The 16076-nt window shown below is 46.7% G+C and overlaps 1 long non-coding RNA gene across 1 annotated transcript; it reads right to left on the bottom strand.

Annotated features, from left to right (window-relative positions):
- Positions 1-857: 857 nt before the first annotated feature.
- On the bottom strand, positions 858-3799 carry LOC122380943. The gene is made up of 3 exons (XR_006256429.1): positions 2783-3799; positions 2348-2500; positions 858-1989 (listed from the first exon to the last, which is right to left on the bottom strand). It is a non-coding gene; the product is annotated as an uncharacterized LOC122380943 (long non-coding RNA).
- Positions 3800-16076: the final 12277 nt, after the last annotated feature.

The raw sequence follows: 16076 nt of genomic DNA, 5'->3' as shown, positions 1-16076 counted from the left end.
GCGTCTCCAGGGACTCAGCTTGGGCACACACCGGCACACCACGCACAACGGAGGCGGGAACACCAGCACATATGCCAATTATGCCCATCTTTGCTTTCTTTGTATTCCATTCTGGTGTTACGGTGTTATGTGAATACTGGACGGATAGACACGTAAATGTGTAAAAGCCTGGACAGCATATGATAGTTGCTGGCATGCTGCATCTGTTATGCCTTGTAGACAGCTGGGTGACTTTGGACGAAATTGTGAGAAATAATGGCGAAGGCCTGTAGGATGTTTTGTGTTATGGTCAGTCGGTATGTTAATACTTACTTATCTCGTACGGCTGAAACTATGTATTTTGAAAAATAGGTGCCCTATGTGATGCTATTTTTGCTAGCCAAATATTTCATGAGTGGTGCGAGTGAGCTAGTGGGCACGATTCAACCATAAATTTTTGTTGAAAGGCAGTTGGAAATGCGGCAAATGGAAATGGTATCTTTTCTAATTTGAAACTGTTTGAAAAAGACCTGTGGTCGAAATATTACATTCTTTCAAATAAAGTATATATTTGTACAGCATTAGTTTTGGCAATTATCGAGGAAATGAGGTCATGTTTTTACATTTTCTACTATTTAAAAATATATTTTCGTGAATGTCACTTCGGTCGGTGACATTCACGACACGGAGGATACGAAACACTGGTTAGCTTTCCATCCCATCAATTCTGCATATTAATCCACCGACGAAGTGACATTGACAAAAATATATTCTGGATTAATATTTTTAATTTCGATATTAATGAGCATGAGGTTATTTCTTTTCACTCTTATAAATTAAATTACTATTATAAAACTCTAAAACTATGCATGGATGTATGTGAGTCTGTCTCTGTTGGCGGGTTATTGCTCCGAAACTGTGCGAACTGCGCCGGTGAAATTTTCAAAGTCAAAAGCCTGCAAAAATTGGTTGTATTAAAATTTGGAGCGCGCACGACGCTCGGTTTCCACACTTGGAGGAGCATCTTTTGCTGCATTCGGCTTGCATTCGGGTAGGTGCTTTCATCGCCAGTGCTTTCATCGCCGGGCTACCAGACGCCGTTAGCAGCACAATTCGAGCCGACACGCGCGCAGAAGGCCTGGATCTGGCCAGCATCCTGGCGCGGGCAGTGTTGAGTGACGAACGTGTTCTCGGCAGCAGTGGGTGCGAGACGCCAAGACACTTTTTTTTTAACTAATCTACGAAATAGTCCGCCGCCCATGAACAGACGACCAGGAGTGTCCACCCACGGTCCCGCACGACCATAGAACCATACGTTAACACCAAAAACAAAAATATGCAAGTCGTGACACTCCCTGCTAAGAAAAGGAAAATAACAAAAAGAAGCGAAAAAACCTGTGCAGCCAAATACAGATGCAAGTAGTGTTATGAGTCATGCATACAAGGGGCGGAAAGAAATCAAAGCTAAAAATAGCTTTGACTAGACACTACGTTTTTTTTTTGTTTTTTTTTTCTTCAGTACCTATACATTCATACCTTGGTTAGTTACACATTAGTTACACCGGCGGGTTTGTCAGACCAGCGGGTCGCCACGGTCCACGGCGGACCGGGCACGGCGTTATTAGACCTGCAGCAAGACCGGTCACCTCGCCAGGAGCTGCATAAACGTCGAGGAAACAGCGTCAGCGCGAGCGCCGTCTCCCAGTCAGTAGCTCGCGCACTTCCGGTCGTGATATTTACACGGAGAGCACTGTTCTTGTGGTGTGGTCGGCCTATCACTTTATCTCCTCCGTGGCCGGATGACTGCGGCCGGCGGCGGCGTGGCTGAAGCGGCGAGTGAATGATCTGAAGAAAGGCTGGGATGACACCACAGATGATGTCGAGCTGCGTGCGCAGGCCAGCTACTTCACCGAGCGTGTGACCCGTGCCGGCCCAGCGCGCGGGCCGTGAAGACTGACGGGCCGTCCTCTGGCGTCCTCCGTGCATGGTGGCGACACTGCGATGCAGTACCTGGAGGGAGAACCGAAACACCAATCAGTCCTCCAGAGTGTGTCGTCGGTTACTGCTTAGAATAAGCGGTTAGAAAAAAAAAACACCGACGAATGTTGTGCGACATGATAGTCAACAGAGAGGAACGGATCATGGCGATTCTACTGCCGCGGCCCGCGACATTTTTCTCCCGCTAGATGGCAGGAAGAGCGAGCGCCTGAAGTTATGCTGTATCGTAAAGCTTTAGAGATCGAGAATCTCCGCCAGCAGTGCGGAAAATGGCTCCAGATATAGAGCTGTTGAAGGAGCTGCCATTCGTGGTTCCGATTCTAACGGCTTTCAAAATGCAGGGCATGCTTCGGCCCTGTCTTTCACCTACCAGTGAAATGTGCGCGCTCTTGCTCGACAGCGTCAGCTGGTACCGCGGTCGCCGCATCGACGGGTCTGGCTGGCCCCTCGCCGGCATCAGGGGTGACGGGAAAACCACCGTCACTCGTCAGTGTCGGGGCAAGCTGGTGTGCCTGCACCGAACCTGACAAAGGCAAAGCACGTGTCTGCATGAGGGGTAACGAGTAGCGAGTGCCATGTACCAATTTCCACCTGGGCTGAGCTCCACTATTCAACCCGCTATTAAGTTCAGAAACAATAAATAGCACTTCGACAACGCTGTCCGTTTTTCTTCACCTCTTGTAACAAAATTGATTCCAGCTAAACGAAAAAAAAAACGTTTTCCGGAGCAGCGATTCCCGTACAACGCAATTTAGCGTGAGCATCTATCTGCCAAACTGCACGATCATTTCAATGAACAACTTACCGGCCCCTGTCGGTGTCGTGGTCACTTCCATGTAGGCGACAGCAGCCAGCGGCTGGTCCAGGGTGCTGGCGTCTCTCGCTATAACTGGGGCAGCAGAAGCAGCAGCTCCAGAAGCAGCAGCTCCAGAAGCAGCAGCTCCACTGGCGAAGGATACCATCAGCCGGTTGTCCTTCGCTTTTGCGGTGCCGGCCGGGCCGGGTCGTAGGCAGCCACGGATGCAGCCTTCTCGGTAAAGTAATCTTGGCCTTCTCCGGTGTCTAGACAGTTACGATTTTGATATCGCCTTTTGGCAGTAGCCGCAGCGAATCGCGCTGGGCCATATCACTTTTTAAGCTCACAAATTCGCGATAAAAAAACGCCAATCCGCAAACTCATTCATAATCCTAATCAAGTTGAAGTTGAAGTTGAAGTTGAAGCTGTCCATGGAAAGAGGCCCCTTGCAAAGGGCCTGCGACTTCCTCGCTTTCACTTTTACTTTCTCTCCGCGATATTCCTTCGTTTGGATGTTTTTCAACTTTGTGGCTGATTTTGACGATGCATCAGGCAAGCTAATTCATTGCTTGAACGAGACGTTGCCCAAAGCTGGTCGATTTCTTTCTTAAATTCGCTAAGGGTTGGGGCAGTAACCACTCTTTCTGGAAGAGCATTCCAGTCAATTAAAGCCCTCATCGTCACAAAGTTGCGTCTTTCTCTGGTTACAGCTTTTTCCTTGTATATTCGAAGACTGTGAATCACAATAAAAAAGTACAAAAAAATCAAATGAATGAAAAGATTAACGGTAAATCGCCGTTACCAGTACTAAATAAACCGTCGATTCTACCCTTGAATCACTACTGCACAAGAATGTCGAATTTTGTTTAGGTTGTCGAGTTGTTTTCGTGGTTTTGCGAAAAATATTTGATTTTCTAGCGCGAGAACACTGTGTGCGTTTATAATACGGGCGCCTCCTTGCTTACTTTCGAGTTACACGTTTAACGTGGTTAAATCGCGATCTGTCCATTCCATGTCGTAGACTATATATTCCGTGATAATACCTAACCTTACCTACCGACCTAACTTTCAACCTACCATCCTGCAAACACACCTACATGCCTACAACCTATTATACCAAACTACTTCCTACCAATCTACAAGGTCAACCAACCTACCAAACCACATAGGTACCACCCGGACTTCATCTTCACATCTTACCTGGTGTGATTGAGAGTGGATTATTCTATGCATTTTGAAAATTGCACTGATAGTGTCTTAAAGTTTGGTGGTGAGTAGATGTAATTTCTGTTATGACTAAAACACATGGAAGTGATGGATACTGTGTTGCACCCGACAGTCAAGCAATGCACCCACAGGTCACATCTACTACACAATTCACCTAGTACTGATCTGACCCCTGTCTTTGAAGAACTGAGCAGCTAAAAGCAAAAAATGAAAATAAAATGCTGGAATATTTAAGTGCTTCAAATGTGTCAACCAAAAATGTATACACACTCCCGCACCACCCACTTTCATACCAATGTTTTCTGAAGTGTGGCACCATCCTGCACATCCTTTCATGCATTTTCATTTTGTCAACTTACTGGAGTTCCATCATGATGAGCTATGACTATTATGAGCTGTCTTAGCCTTTTTCTGAAACCAAAAAGACTTTCAATATAGATGTGCTCTTCAATGTTGTCCAAGACCTCAATTGTTTACTTGCTTTCTGACAGTTAATCACACTTCTTTTACAGCACACAAGTAAAATAATGGCTTGTGCCATGATTATTTCCAATTCTACATACAAAACTTTTAAGAATCAAGTAAATTAAGCCTAAAACAAGGACAAATAATGCTTGATAGGAGCTTCGCCAGACATGTAAAAATGCGCAAAATATCCGTATTTTTCGGGCTGCCGGCGTAACGGGAATTATCCGTTCCGGAACGGTTTTTTCCGATAATGCTCATGTAAACGGGACCACCGAAACGCATTTTTCCGTTCCCTGGCTAATCGGATATTTCCGTTTAGGCTGAATGACTCATGTAAACGGGGTAAGACAGGGGGTGTTTTACCACCTCCCGGCCCGCAAAGGGATCCAAGCACTGACTCGAAGCGGGTTAACTGGTCGACAAAAGCAATGGTAAGTGTTTACAAAGTAATATAAAGGCATGGGTCGGGTGGGCTACCATTTATATATTTTTATTTTTAGTTAAAAAAAATATTCATAGTGTCAGGGCTGTGACGAAAAATAAGTGGCCTACACTGTAAAAAATGCTAACAAACCAGTAAGTTAATTCTTCAAGCAAAATCTAGTATTAAAACACACGTTGTTGCAAAAAACGGGTCAGATAACACAAATGTTTGCAACCTAACACCACATCCATTTCATCGAAGCAGAAAAGCTAACATCATTGTGAGCCGACAAATATTATCCGTGCAAACCATGCCGTGTTATTTGACAAACATGTTTGTTTATGCTTTCTTTGCCTTTTTTCTGGGTAACGTGTTAATTAACAAATCAAACGCATGTTGTAACTTACAATCTTAGTTTTCTTACTACCCTTTTTGTTGTAGCATTACAAAGACCTTAGTTAATTGAAAAAGTTCGCCATTTTGTGCGCCCCTCTGCGCCCGCCATGTTCAGTCTGTGCCCAGTCAGAAAAGGGAGAGGACGTGTGCGTTGTGAAGGAGCTTAGCTGTGGCGTAAAAGTGTTGCGTGTGCAGTATATAAGGAGCTGCTGTGGTGTTAAGAATAAGAATAATAAGAAGTCAAACAGTGAAATGATATGGATTGTTGGACATGGCTTTCATCCTTACTGGTATGGTGAGTGATTATGGGAAAGATCAGTGCAGATATTGCTGGCGTTTTAGTGTGTTTTATGTACCTATGTCACTCATTTTCATTTCAATTGAACCTCCAACCAGGCTTTAGAGCAGTGGTCGGCAGGTCATTCGGGGTTGTGCCCCCTTTTTAGGCGCCAGGCAGGGCCATTACCCCCACCTACCAGACCCCATTGCTGTCACAACCAAGTTTACTGAAATTCCATACCTTTCTGGAACTCTTTGGGCATTTCTGCATTTCCAATGCATCAAATTTATAACATGACACTTCCTTCTTTGGGCATTTCTGCATTTCCAATGCATCAAATTTATAACATGACACTTCCTCCACAAAGCATTTAATATATCCCATTTTAACCCTCGTACATATAGGGGCGGCGGGTGATTTTTCGTTAAAAGCTCACGTAAAAGCCGTTGGATCACGACCAAATTGTACCCTCGAGCCAATCTTTTTTTTTTTCTTAACCTTCCCGGGAATTTCTGAGGCCAGTCTTACCAACAGAAAAACAGCCACCTGCCGGAGTTTTTGCCTAAAAACCGCTTCAATACTGAGCGCAAGGCCCTATATACCAGGTAGGTTCATTAGGGAATTTTTTACGTTCCCCCTACCGGCCCCGGATGACGTCACTGGGATGCTCCCGCCGCGGCCGGCCTATGTATAGAGCATTACTACGGGCTTTCCGGTGGCATTTTTTCGTGTTATAACGCCCAAAAAGCTTTCGCGAGCACTTTTCGCACGAGAAATGGAAAATATGTCGCATTTTAAAGTGAGTAATAGTGATATAAGGTCACGTCCAGGAAGAGTGGGCCGAAACCAGCGAGGCTTGTATGGGACCCAGGGCGCAGGGTTATGGAGTCGGACCGGACTTTTGAATCGGATTGTCGGAGTCGAACTGGAGCCGTAAGCGGAGTCGGAGTCGATTTTGGAAGTCGGAGCAGGAGTCAGAGTCGAAGTCACCAAAAATTCATCGGTTCCGCAGACTGCGGAGCTGCAGGGCTGCGAAGTCTGAGCCGGAATCGGTCAGAATAGACAATTCTCCCGGACCGGAGTAGGAGTCGGAATTAGTTTTTGGAACTAGGAGTCGGGAGTCACCGAAATTACATCGACTCCGCTGCCCTGCTAGTGCGCTCAGGACGGATGCACTGAAATTGCATTGCTGAAAAAAATCGAATAAACATTGATACTAAATATTATAAGTTTCACTTACGGGTGGCCGTTATTCACAGCTGGTGGTACAATATTGAAACGCACAGCCGTTACCCAATGCCGAGTCGCACAGTGAGTCGCACAGCCGTTACACACAGCCGGAGGCACAATGCCGAGTCACACAGCACCAACAGATCTGGGCGTACCACACCGAGTGGCACAGCCGTTACACACAGCCGGAGGCACCATGCCGAGTCACACAGCACCAACAGATCTGGCCGTACCACACCGAGTCGCACAGCCGTTACACACAGCCGGAGGCACCATGCCGAGTCGCACAGCACCCACACAGAGCCGGCCGTACCACACCGAGTGGCACAGCCGTTACACACAGCCGGAGGCACCATGCCGAGTTGCACAGCACCAACAGAGCCGGCCGTACCACATCGAGTCGCAAAGCCGTTACACACAGCCGGAGGCACCATGCCGAGTCGCACAGCACCCATACAGAGCCGGCCGCACCACACCGAGTCACACAGCACCACGCTGAGTCGTAGTCGCTACACGAGCCGGTTCACCAGCTCACCTAGAGCTCCTTGCATGATGGCCAACTTTTCTATCGGCTCTTTTCAGCTGCCGGACCTCGTCCAGAGTCAGGCTAAGGCACCGAAGGGGGAGGTGGAGACGGGTGCTCGCCAACTTCCTGGACAGGCGGGTGCCGAGTTGAGGCTGCTTGACGGCGATGAACAGCTTGAGACGCTGTATGACTCGCGGCTCCTGATCTGCAGTTGCCCCCATCAGCAGGCAGAAGTTCCGCTCGAACTCCTCCACAGCGGCCATCCAGGCTTGTGACAGAACAAACAGCTGGCCTCGGCTGATCGTCACAATTCAGCTGTTCGGCAGGGTGTTCAGCAGGCATGTGCATGGATCCGAGTGATGGATCTATGATCTCAGTGAATCTCGAAGCAAAGTAAAGATTGGGATCTTGATCCCACCGGATCCGGCGTGAAAAATACATCTTGGATCTATGATCTCATATGATCTGACGATAAATTAAGAACATGGATCTATGTTCTGAGTGGATCCCACCATGCACCACATTTGATACCATGTTTTAAAGGGTTTCTATGCCAATAAGTGACACAAACTATGGATTATGACGTGCGATCACATAAAATCACTCAAACAGAACGTTAGTGAGTTGAAACAAGTGCTTTTTTGGGATATGTGTTGACAAAAAATAAGTGAGGATCTACGATCTCACTGGATCTCAGGCAAAAATGAGAATCGGATCTGTGATCCCTACGGATCTCTCGATAAATTACAGAGCTGGATCTATGATCCCGTCTGATCCGAGATCAGGATCCGTGGGATCAGATCCCAGATCCATTTTCCCGGATCCATGCACATGTCCGGTGTTCAGTGTCTCCGGCGGCGCCCGAGAAGTCAGGAGACCGACTACCGAGGGTGGCGTCGATGTGGTGACACTTGTATGCCACGAAGCCGGCAACAAATGCCAGCCCCTCGCGCTGAGCTTCCAGGTTGGAACTCGTCAGCTCGGCGCCGGCCATGGCTGCCAGCGTCGACACCGGCAGCGGCACTGTGAAAGCAGCATTACGCTACATCACTTGAAAGACATTGGCAATTTAATATTGTGCAACAACAACAACAAAAAAAAACGATAACACTTAAATGAGCCTAGTCTACGCATTGAAAGTGACAGATTTCGCGGACAACGAAAAATTCATGCCCTTTGACTTTACATTAATCCATTTTCCTGTTACTGTTGATTATTGAAGTCTCGTTTGGCGACTGCCCCTCAAATTCGCTCGTGATTAGCATGACACTTTTTCAGAAGAAAAAACACTGCGTATAAAAATGTTCAAACACAAACCAAGACTGAAACACAACTCAGCTTTTTTCTAAGCACTAGTTAGGACCAGCATAGGTCATTATCAGAACATTTAGTGGATGTGACTTGAGACATCACCTTATTGGATTGAGTGGCCTTATCCCGACAAAAAAGTTACCATTACTCATGGCAAAAAGAATGCTTTGATGCATTTTAACAATGGGAATAAAAATGATGTTGTCGCTCAAGACGGGCCAGAACTTTAAACACTGATGGATATTAGTGAACACTTTTAATGTGAGTGAAAACATAAACCATTAGACTTACTTGTCAGAGGTGCCTGCTGGCTGATCTAGAGGTTGCTCGCAGGTTGCTGAATCTCCTTGACCTCCTTTCTTTGCAGTGGTCCTCCTCAGGGACCTACTCGCCCTCGCCTCAGCTTTCCTGTAAACAGAAAACTCTCAGCACAAACAAATTTGGCTAACATCATGCTGACAGTACAAGCAACTAATAAATAAATGTTGAATAAGATTAAGCACCTACCCATGAAATAACTTCAGTGACCAATTTGAAAATAAACAATAATACCATGCAAAAACATTTTGATTTGTTTTCAATTTTACAGCTCTGATAACATTGCAACGAGATTGAGATGAACCCAGCCCGCAGTATGTGACCATACTATATACAATTTAAATTTTAATGCAAAAAAGTAAAGAGCTCATTTATATTTCAATTTGCCACTGTAGCACTAGTTTGTTTACATTGTGTGTTTGCTCTAACCATTTTATTTGTTGAGTGTATCATGTTAGGTCAAGGTACTTATGCGCACTGCGAGCACAGCACTGAAAAATTATTACCAGCTTAATTGCAAAAATGGAAACTTTAAAAAACGCAAGATTATGTTTAGATCCATTGCAAAATGAATACCTTGGTTGAGGTACCTCAGCAATCAGCATGATCCCAGCTTGAAATACTTGGTTGTTCTTCATGATATATGAGACGAAACGTAATACAAAGTGTGGTTGCCACTTATGTTTAGCTTTTGCGACCTTCAAACACATGAAAACGTGTTTATATTATTAAACAAACATATTAAAACTTTGCGTAACAACCAAAGTAATAACACGCAACGGTCGGAAAACACTGCGCCGGTGCGCCAGAATTGACTACATTACTCGAATCTCAGCGACCAATCAGCTTTCGAGCATCCCAGTTACGTCACATTGGCAGCATTTGGTAGCAATTTCCTTGTACGTGTGTCCCTATGGCGATGAACCCCCCCTGACTGAGCGTAAGCGCGATGAGCATGTAAGTGGATAGGGCTTTACCGTTTGCGCTCCGTATGTGAAGCGGTCTTTAGGCGAAAAATTCCGGCAGGCGGCTATTTTTTTGTCGGTAAAACCAGGGTTACTTTTACAGGAAAAGTCGAGAGGGGGAAAAAGTTCGGGGCAAGGGCGGATCCAGGGGCATCTGAAAGGGGGGCCCAATGCCATTAGGTTTTTGTTAGGATGGCGCCTGCAGAACCTTGCCTACTCCCAAATCCTACTCTCTCCCCGGATTCTGGCCACTTTATATTGTTAGGTTGCCAAAAAATAAATTAGCTAAAAATATACGTAGGTACCTACCTTGGCAGTAAGGGGCTGGGGAGGTCCCAACTTGACTGCGCCCTTGCAAATGTCAATCAGTAGTATCAACCAATTACCCTGGCCAAACATCAAGTAGCGCCTTTCTAAATAGAGAGAGGTTAACACGTGACTATTTTTGCTCGGCCAAGACCAATTGAAGGACCCTGGTTCGAAGGAAGACCCTCGGTTCGGAGAGGTCATGACCCCCGTCCCCCGCCGGTTTCTACGCCGACGCCTGTAGCGATATGTCGGTGATTGCGAAGAGACGGAAGAGACAAGACAAAAGACTGTCCCACCGACCATCCGGGTCATCCGGGTCAAATCTGGAGCTCCCGCTGCACTGAACGTAAAATGGTTGGATGGAACCTCAAATTGAAAATTATCCAATCGCCAGCAACGTTGATTGATGATTAGAGTCTGATCAACGATGTTAAAGAATCTGAGTAGCGAATTGATTGAAAATGGGCTCAAAAATAAATTTGAAAGGGGAAATTCCCCCTTCCCTCCCAAGCCGTTCACGCACAATTTGAAAGGGGGAGCAGAATTTTCGAAGGGGGGAACTTCCCCCTTTCCCCCCTTTAAAAGTTACCCTGGGTAAAACTGGCCTCTGAAGTCATGGACCCATAATGATCATTGGCTTATGAGCTTTTTCTGGAGGTCATCTTGAGCCATAAAATCTCACTTCAAGAAGTTATAGCGGGTCCCGATTCTCTCGACACTTGTCTTTGACCTCCTGAATGAGACGAAATGACCAAGGACCTTAAAAATGGGCAGCAGCGGCTTCCTATAGTCACGGGTAATACGCTCGTTTTTTTATGCACAGCTCCATCTCAGAGTCCGAGAGGCCGCGGGGGTCCGATCGACTCATCCCCCTTACGTTAGCGGCTGTCCAACAGGCGGGCGACGGTTAAAAACTGCAGCTGCTTTTGTACGACTGTACGGAGCCGCGGTGAGATGGTGAGGCGAGCAGCAACGTGAAAATTGGTATCTTATCAATGTGTGCTGTGCTTTGACCTGGGCTTATCTTTGAACCCTGGAATGCAACAGTCACGATGGTCCAATGGAGCCACTAACTCTAAAAAGATAGGTTTTCTCAGAATCCCTCATTACCCCCACCGAAAGGGCTCCATTACCCCCAAAGGGGGCATGCCCCACCATTTGCCGACCCCTGCTTTAGAGGGTCTCAGGTTGGAGACACTGTTCATTTGTTGACTGTCAATTGACATCTGTAAGTACATATGACGGACTGAACAATGAGCATGTTGCACACTAAAACCGCATTAAGCTTTGAACAAGAAATTAAATGTACAGTAGGTCTACTAAAAAATTCCCCGCTCCAGAGGCGGCCGGCCGGCCGAACCCCCGGATTCCAGCCCCGACTCTATTGCGCAGGCCGCGGCAGTGACACGGGTCAGGTCGCGGCGCCCGGCGAGTGGGTCAGTTGGCGGCGGCCGGCCGTGGAGTGAGGACGCCGTGTGTGAGGCGCAGAGATGCCGCAGTGCAGAGGAGGGGAAGATAGTGACTCTGCACGATGCCGGAAACGATGCCTTTGTGATCTAAATTAAACACCTGCACTGCAGTGCATATCCTCCCTTGCCCCATTCCTATTATATCATGATCCTTCAATAATCCGTAATGACGATTCAACGCAAGCAAGCAAACAATACAACCCGTTTAGTGGCGACATCATCTCGGATAAAAAAAGCGACAGTGATGATTAGAATTGACTTTGCGCGAGGGCTAATCGAGGGGTATATATGTATCATATGCCGAGTATTTTATTCCCATCTAGCAAATTAAGATTGGGGATCTTGTCCAACAAGTCAGCGGCCGTTCTAGACACAGATAAATGCTTTGTTTTCGGTCGCATCATTATCTGCAATAATTCGAAGCGAGGTTTAACCCTCGCCGGCCGAGAAGAAGGGGTGGATGCCGCCACCATGTATTTTTTTTTGCGGTAGCTCAAAGCACACTGATGATAGAAGGCTGACATTTCATATGCCTTACATTTGATTCAAGCCGGATCATTTGAAATCAACCACGTTTTCATGTCAGGTCACTTAACTATGACGTCTTAAGTAAACCTCTGCAGACTGCACGGTTGTCTGTTATAAAATGATGCAAATCCATAATGCACTTAGTGTCATGATATAAGCATAATGGGAAAATATGGAAACTGTTAATTTGGCGTCGGAAATGAGCTAAAACTATACCTCACGCACATGAAATCGTGACTTCATACATTCTTGGCAAGGTTTAATTCTTCACTTTTGCATTGTTCACCTTGCGTGTCGGAGTGCTCGTCAATAGGAGTGCTTCGTCAATAACTCCCGATCAAAATGAGCTAGCCAGTCGGGACAGCCATCAATGGACTCTGCAAGACTTACCGAATCAAATGTTATGCAGCATGTCCTCCTTTCAACAGCTTCGTGACCTGTGTTGCCCTAACATGACATTGACCTAAACATCCTAAATTGCTTCACCTAAGCAAAAAAGCACATAAATCGACGCGTCTGAGAACACTGAACAGAAAACACGATTGTATCGAAATGACGATAATGCGACCTTTTTTGCGAAGTTATTCACCAAAAACCGATCCAGTGCCTTGGGGCCCTTGACCTGCCCTAAGAGGTCACTGATATTTTAAAATGGGGTGACAGTCGCTGCGTCACGTAACGACGCAAGCGCTCGTTTTTTCCGCGAGGCTCTAGCAATTAGCTCAATTATAGGAGCTAAACATGGGGATGGGGAATCGCTCCCTTCTCACTCACTATTTGGCCGGGATAGTGTTTGCAATTATTGTTAAAATCTAAAATTTTAAGATTTCAATGATCCATTTTTTCCCGCCCAAGTCTTTCAATTTAAGGTCATAACACCAGGTCACGTCAAGTGACCTTACCTCAAGGAAAGTTCCTGTGCTCATCATATCTAAATACATCGACCAACCGATCGCTTTAGAACCTTCAGTGATTTCAATGGGCAACAGTATATGTATTTGAAACGTTTACTTTGCAAGTTTGACATTGCTGACAGAAAGGTCGGGTCAATTTTGAGATCGCTAAAGTCAATGGGAGAAAGTTGAACTGCGCTTTTTTTTGGACGGAACGCATAATAAACACTCTGAAAACATGTGGTGCCTGATGAGATACAATACTGAATGAGAAAATTGTTTGTTTTGTTGGGAGCCATCTTTTTCGGTCTGAGAAGGCCCTTGCAGAGCTATGACATAACTATGCTCTGGTGTAGTAATTTGGTTGTGCGAGCCAGCGACAGTGATCTGCGGACTCCGGAAGCGTGACTGTTCCCGTGGGACGATTGCCCTGTCGGGCGGTCCAGCCGTCTCCCCAACGGTCACCCGAAGAGGGTTATGTGTCTTGGAATGGAACCGACATCAACTACAGGTTGGCTGGTGGGGTGACCTCCAGTCCAGAGAGGGAAGCATGAAGACTAGGGGCGATGCGGATTGGTTTTTCCTGAGGATAGCGAGGACGGAAGGAATCTAGCACCCTTGACCCTTCCTTATGCTGAATGTATCTCAGGCTGTTAAATCCTCTAAGCGTTTTTTTTTTCTCGACATCGTCAAGGTGCCATTAATAAAAATATGAAATCCGGGAGGATAAATTAAATATAGAAATTGTGGCCAACAGAACATTATCAGTTGCGTTCAACATACCCGTAAGCATGATCACACACCCAGCTTACACATGAGCCATGTAATAAATATTTTTGATAGACATGCTTAAGTTATGAAATCATCTAAAGTGTTTGTAAAGTTTCACGATACGGATCTAATATCCTGCTATCCATCATGACCATTTCTGGTCAGGTCATGTCTTTGAACATAGGCCAAATTCTTCAAATGACCTCCCTCGCCGGCACAGGGAGGGAGGGTTGATGCGACCCCCCCCCCCCCTCCAAGGTTTTTCGCGAATAACTCACGTAAAAAGCGGCCGATCGCGACGAAACTTTCAGTACCCTCGCATTGATCAATCTTACACCTACCCTGAAAATTTCATGACCCTGACCCAAATGACCTTTGACCTGTGACCTCTTTTCCGAGACCATGTTTGGCCGGAATCGCGATTCGGCGTATGTCGGCTCGCATTAGCCGCGCGTTTGCAAGCTTTTCGTGGTTTCAAGCGTTCAAACATGTGATTTGATGTTGCTCCGATGCATTAGGGTGGGTGTCAAGATCACCTGAAGGTCAGGTCAGGTCATTGACCTTTGGTGACCTCGGTTCACTTTTTCGAGTTTTACATGTTTCTACGCCAGTTTTTGGGGCTAAATTCGAATTTAGCAACCATTTGAACATTTACGAAGTAGTTTTGGTGCCTTCGTAACATGTTACGAAGCTGTCAGAGGCGGATGACAGGTATTACGAATACCCGTCGTGACCCCTACCGGTTGACCTGACCTGACCTGACCCGACCTGGTCTAAATGCTTTAAGACATCATCTCTGATCAAAACTAGCACGATATTCGTGATCAGCACCCCGGAAAACCCCATAGCAGCCACACTTTACGACTTTCTAACAGGTCCCCATTTTCCCGATTTTCGGGTCATTGACCTGACCTGGAAGGTCACCCGATGACCTAGGACCTTAAAATTGGGTATCATCGGCTTACTCTCGTGACGGGCAGCACGCTCGTTTTTTTCCGCGAAGCTCTAGCTCAATCAGGGGCCAAGCGCGAGGGGGGGTCGTGCCACCCCCCCCCCCCTTGTGCCGTCGAAGGATGCAAAATGGCCTGTGCCGGTGAGGCTTAAAGATCAACTTTTGACTCATTCGAAGCGTTTTGATAGGAGGAACACGAGGCTGGTAAGATTAATTTCATGCAGGTTTAGCTTAAAACTTTTAGTGTTTGTGGAAAAGCAATTGGTTTTCTCATAATACCGATGGTGGCAGTTGCTGTTATTTACGTGCTAAGCCGTTGACCTTAATTAAATCTGACAATATTATTCGGACATAGCGGTAAACGAGCTGCTTGTTGTGTTAGGTTAGGCTCTTTCGGTCGATTTCAGAGTGGGAAGGATGACAGGAATTAGGGGGAGACAGGGGGCCTGGGCGGGAGTCCTGAGCCTCATGCTCCGCTGGGGCCGAGCCCATCACGTGGGTTGGATTGCCCTGATACATTGATAGCCCTGGGCGGTGTTTCACGGCCCCGCGCTGCAGCACGCTGCGCTGCGCTGCCATGCATTGTAGCGGCGGTTGATATGAATTCGGCTCCACGCTAGCGTTACGAGCTTCCGAGTCTGTTGATGTTTCCATGGAAATTGGAAACCCAGTGCACCGGTGTGCACAACGCATCCTGTCCAAGCAAAATTTTACCATCGATGACCTCTGGTGACATGACCTTTTGCTCTGAACCGATCTAAAATTGGCTGAAGTATTTTTCTTCTTTTTGCTACTTTCGACGCTACTTCGAATACCACTTAAATGCCCAAAGCTGAGTTATAAGAATGATGCTCAATCCCCATTTCCCCTCCAACAGGGCGTGAGAGTCTAGGCATTCCTGTGGGGCACGGGCTTACAATGACTATCTCATAATCATTGTGGCCATGAACATCTACTGCCATTCTTTAACACCGGTTTCGCTGCGCTGAGCGGTGGCCGTCTCGTTTGTTGGATTCTACAGCTGGCTGGCGGAAAGCGTTACCGGCCGCCCGTCCACCGCCCGCGGGCCGGACCGAGCGGTCCCGCTGACCCTACCTGACCTGATACCGGCGCGATACGGGACAGGCATACGGGGGTTCGGCTCAGCGAAGGCAGCGCCCACTGGTGCTGGGGACTTTTTTAATAGACCTACTGTACCTAATTTTTGGTTGGGCTTTCAACCAGTGAACGCGGTGA

Source organism: Amphibalanus amphitrite, unplaced genomic scaffold, assembly GCF_019059575.1.
Source record: "Amphibalanus amphitrite isolate SeventyFive unplaced genomic scaffold, NRLGWU_Aamphi_draft 000110F_arrow, whole genome shotgun sequence".
NCBI classification, from domain to species: domain Eukaryota; kingdom Metazoa; phylum Arthropoda; class Thecostraca; order Balanomorpha; family Balanidae; genus Amphibalanus; species Amphibalanus amphitrite.
This window is presented reverse-complemented; position numbering and strand designations above follow the sequence as displayed.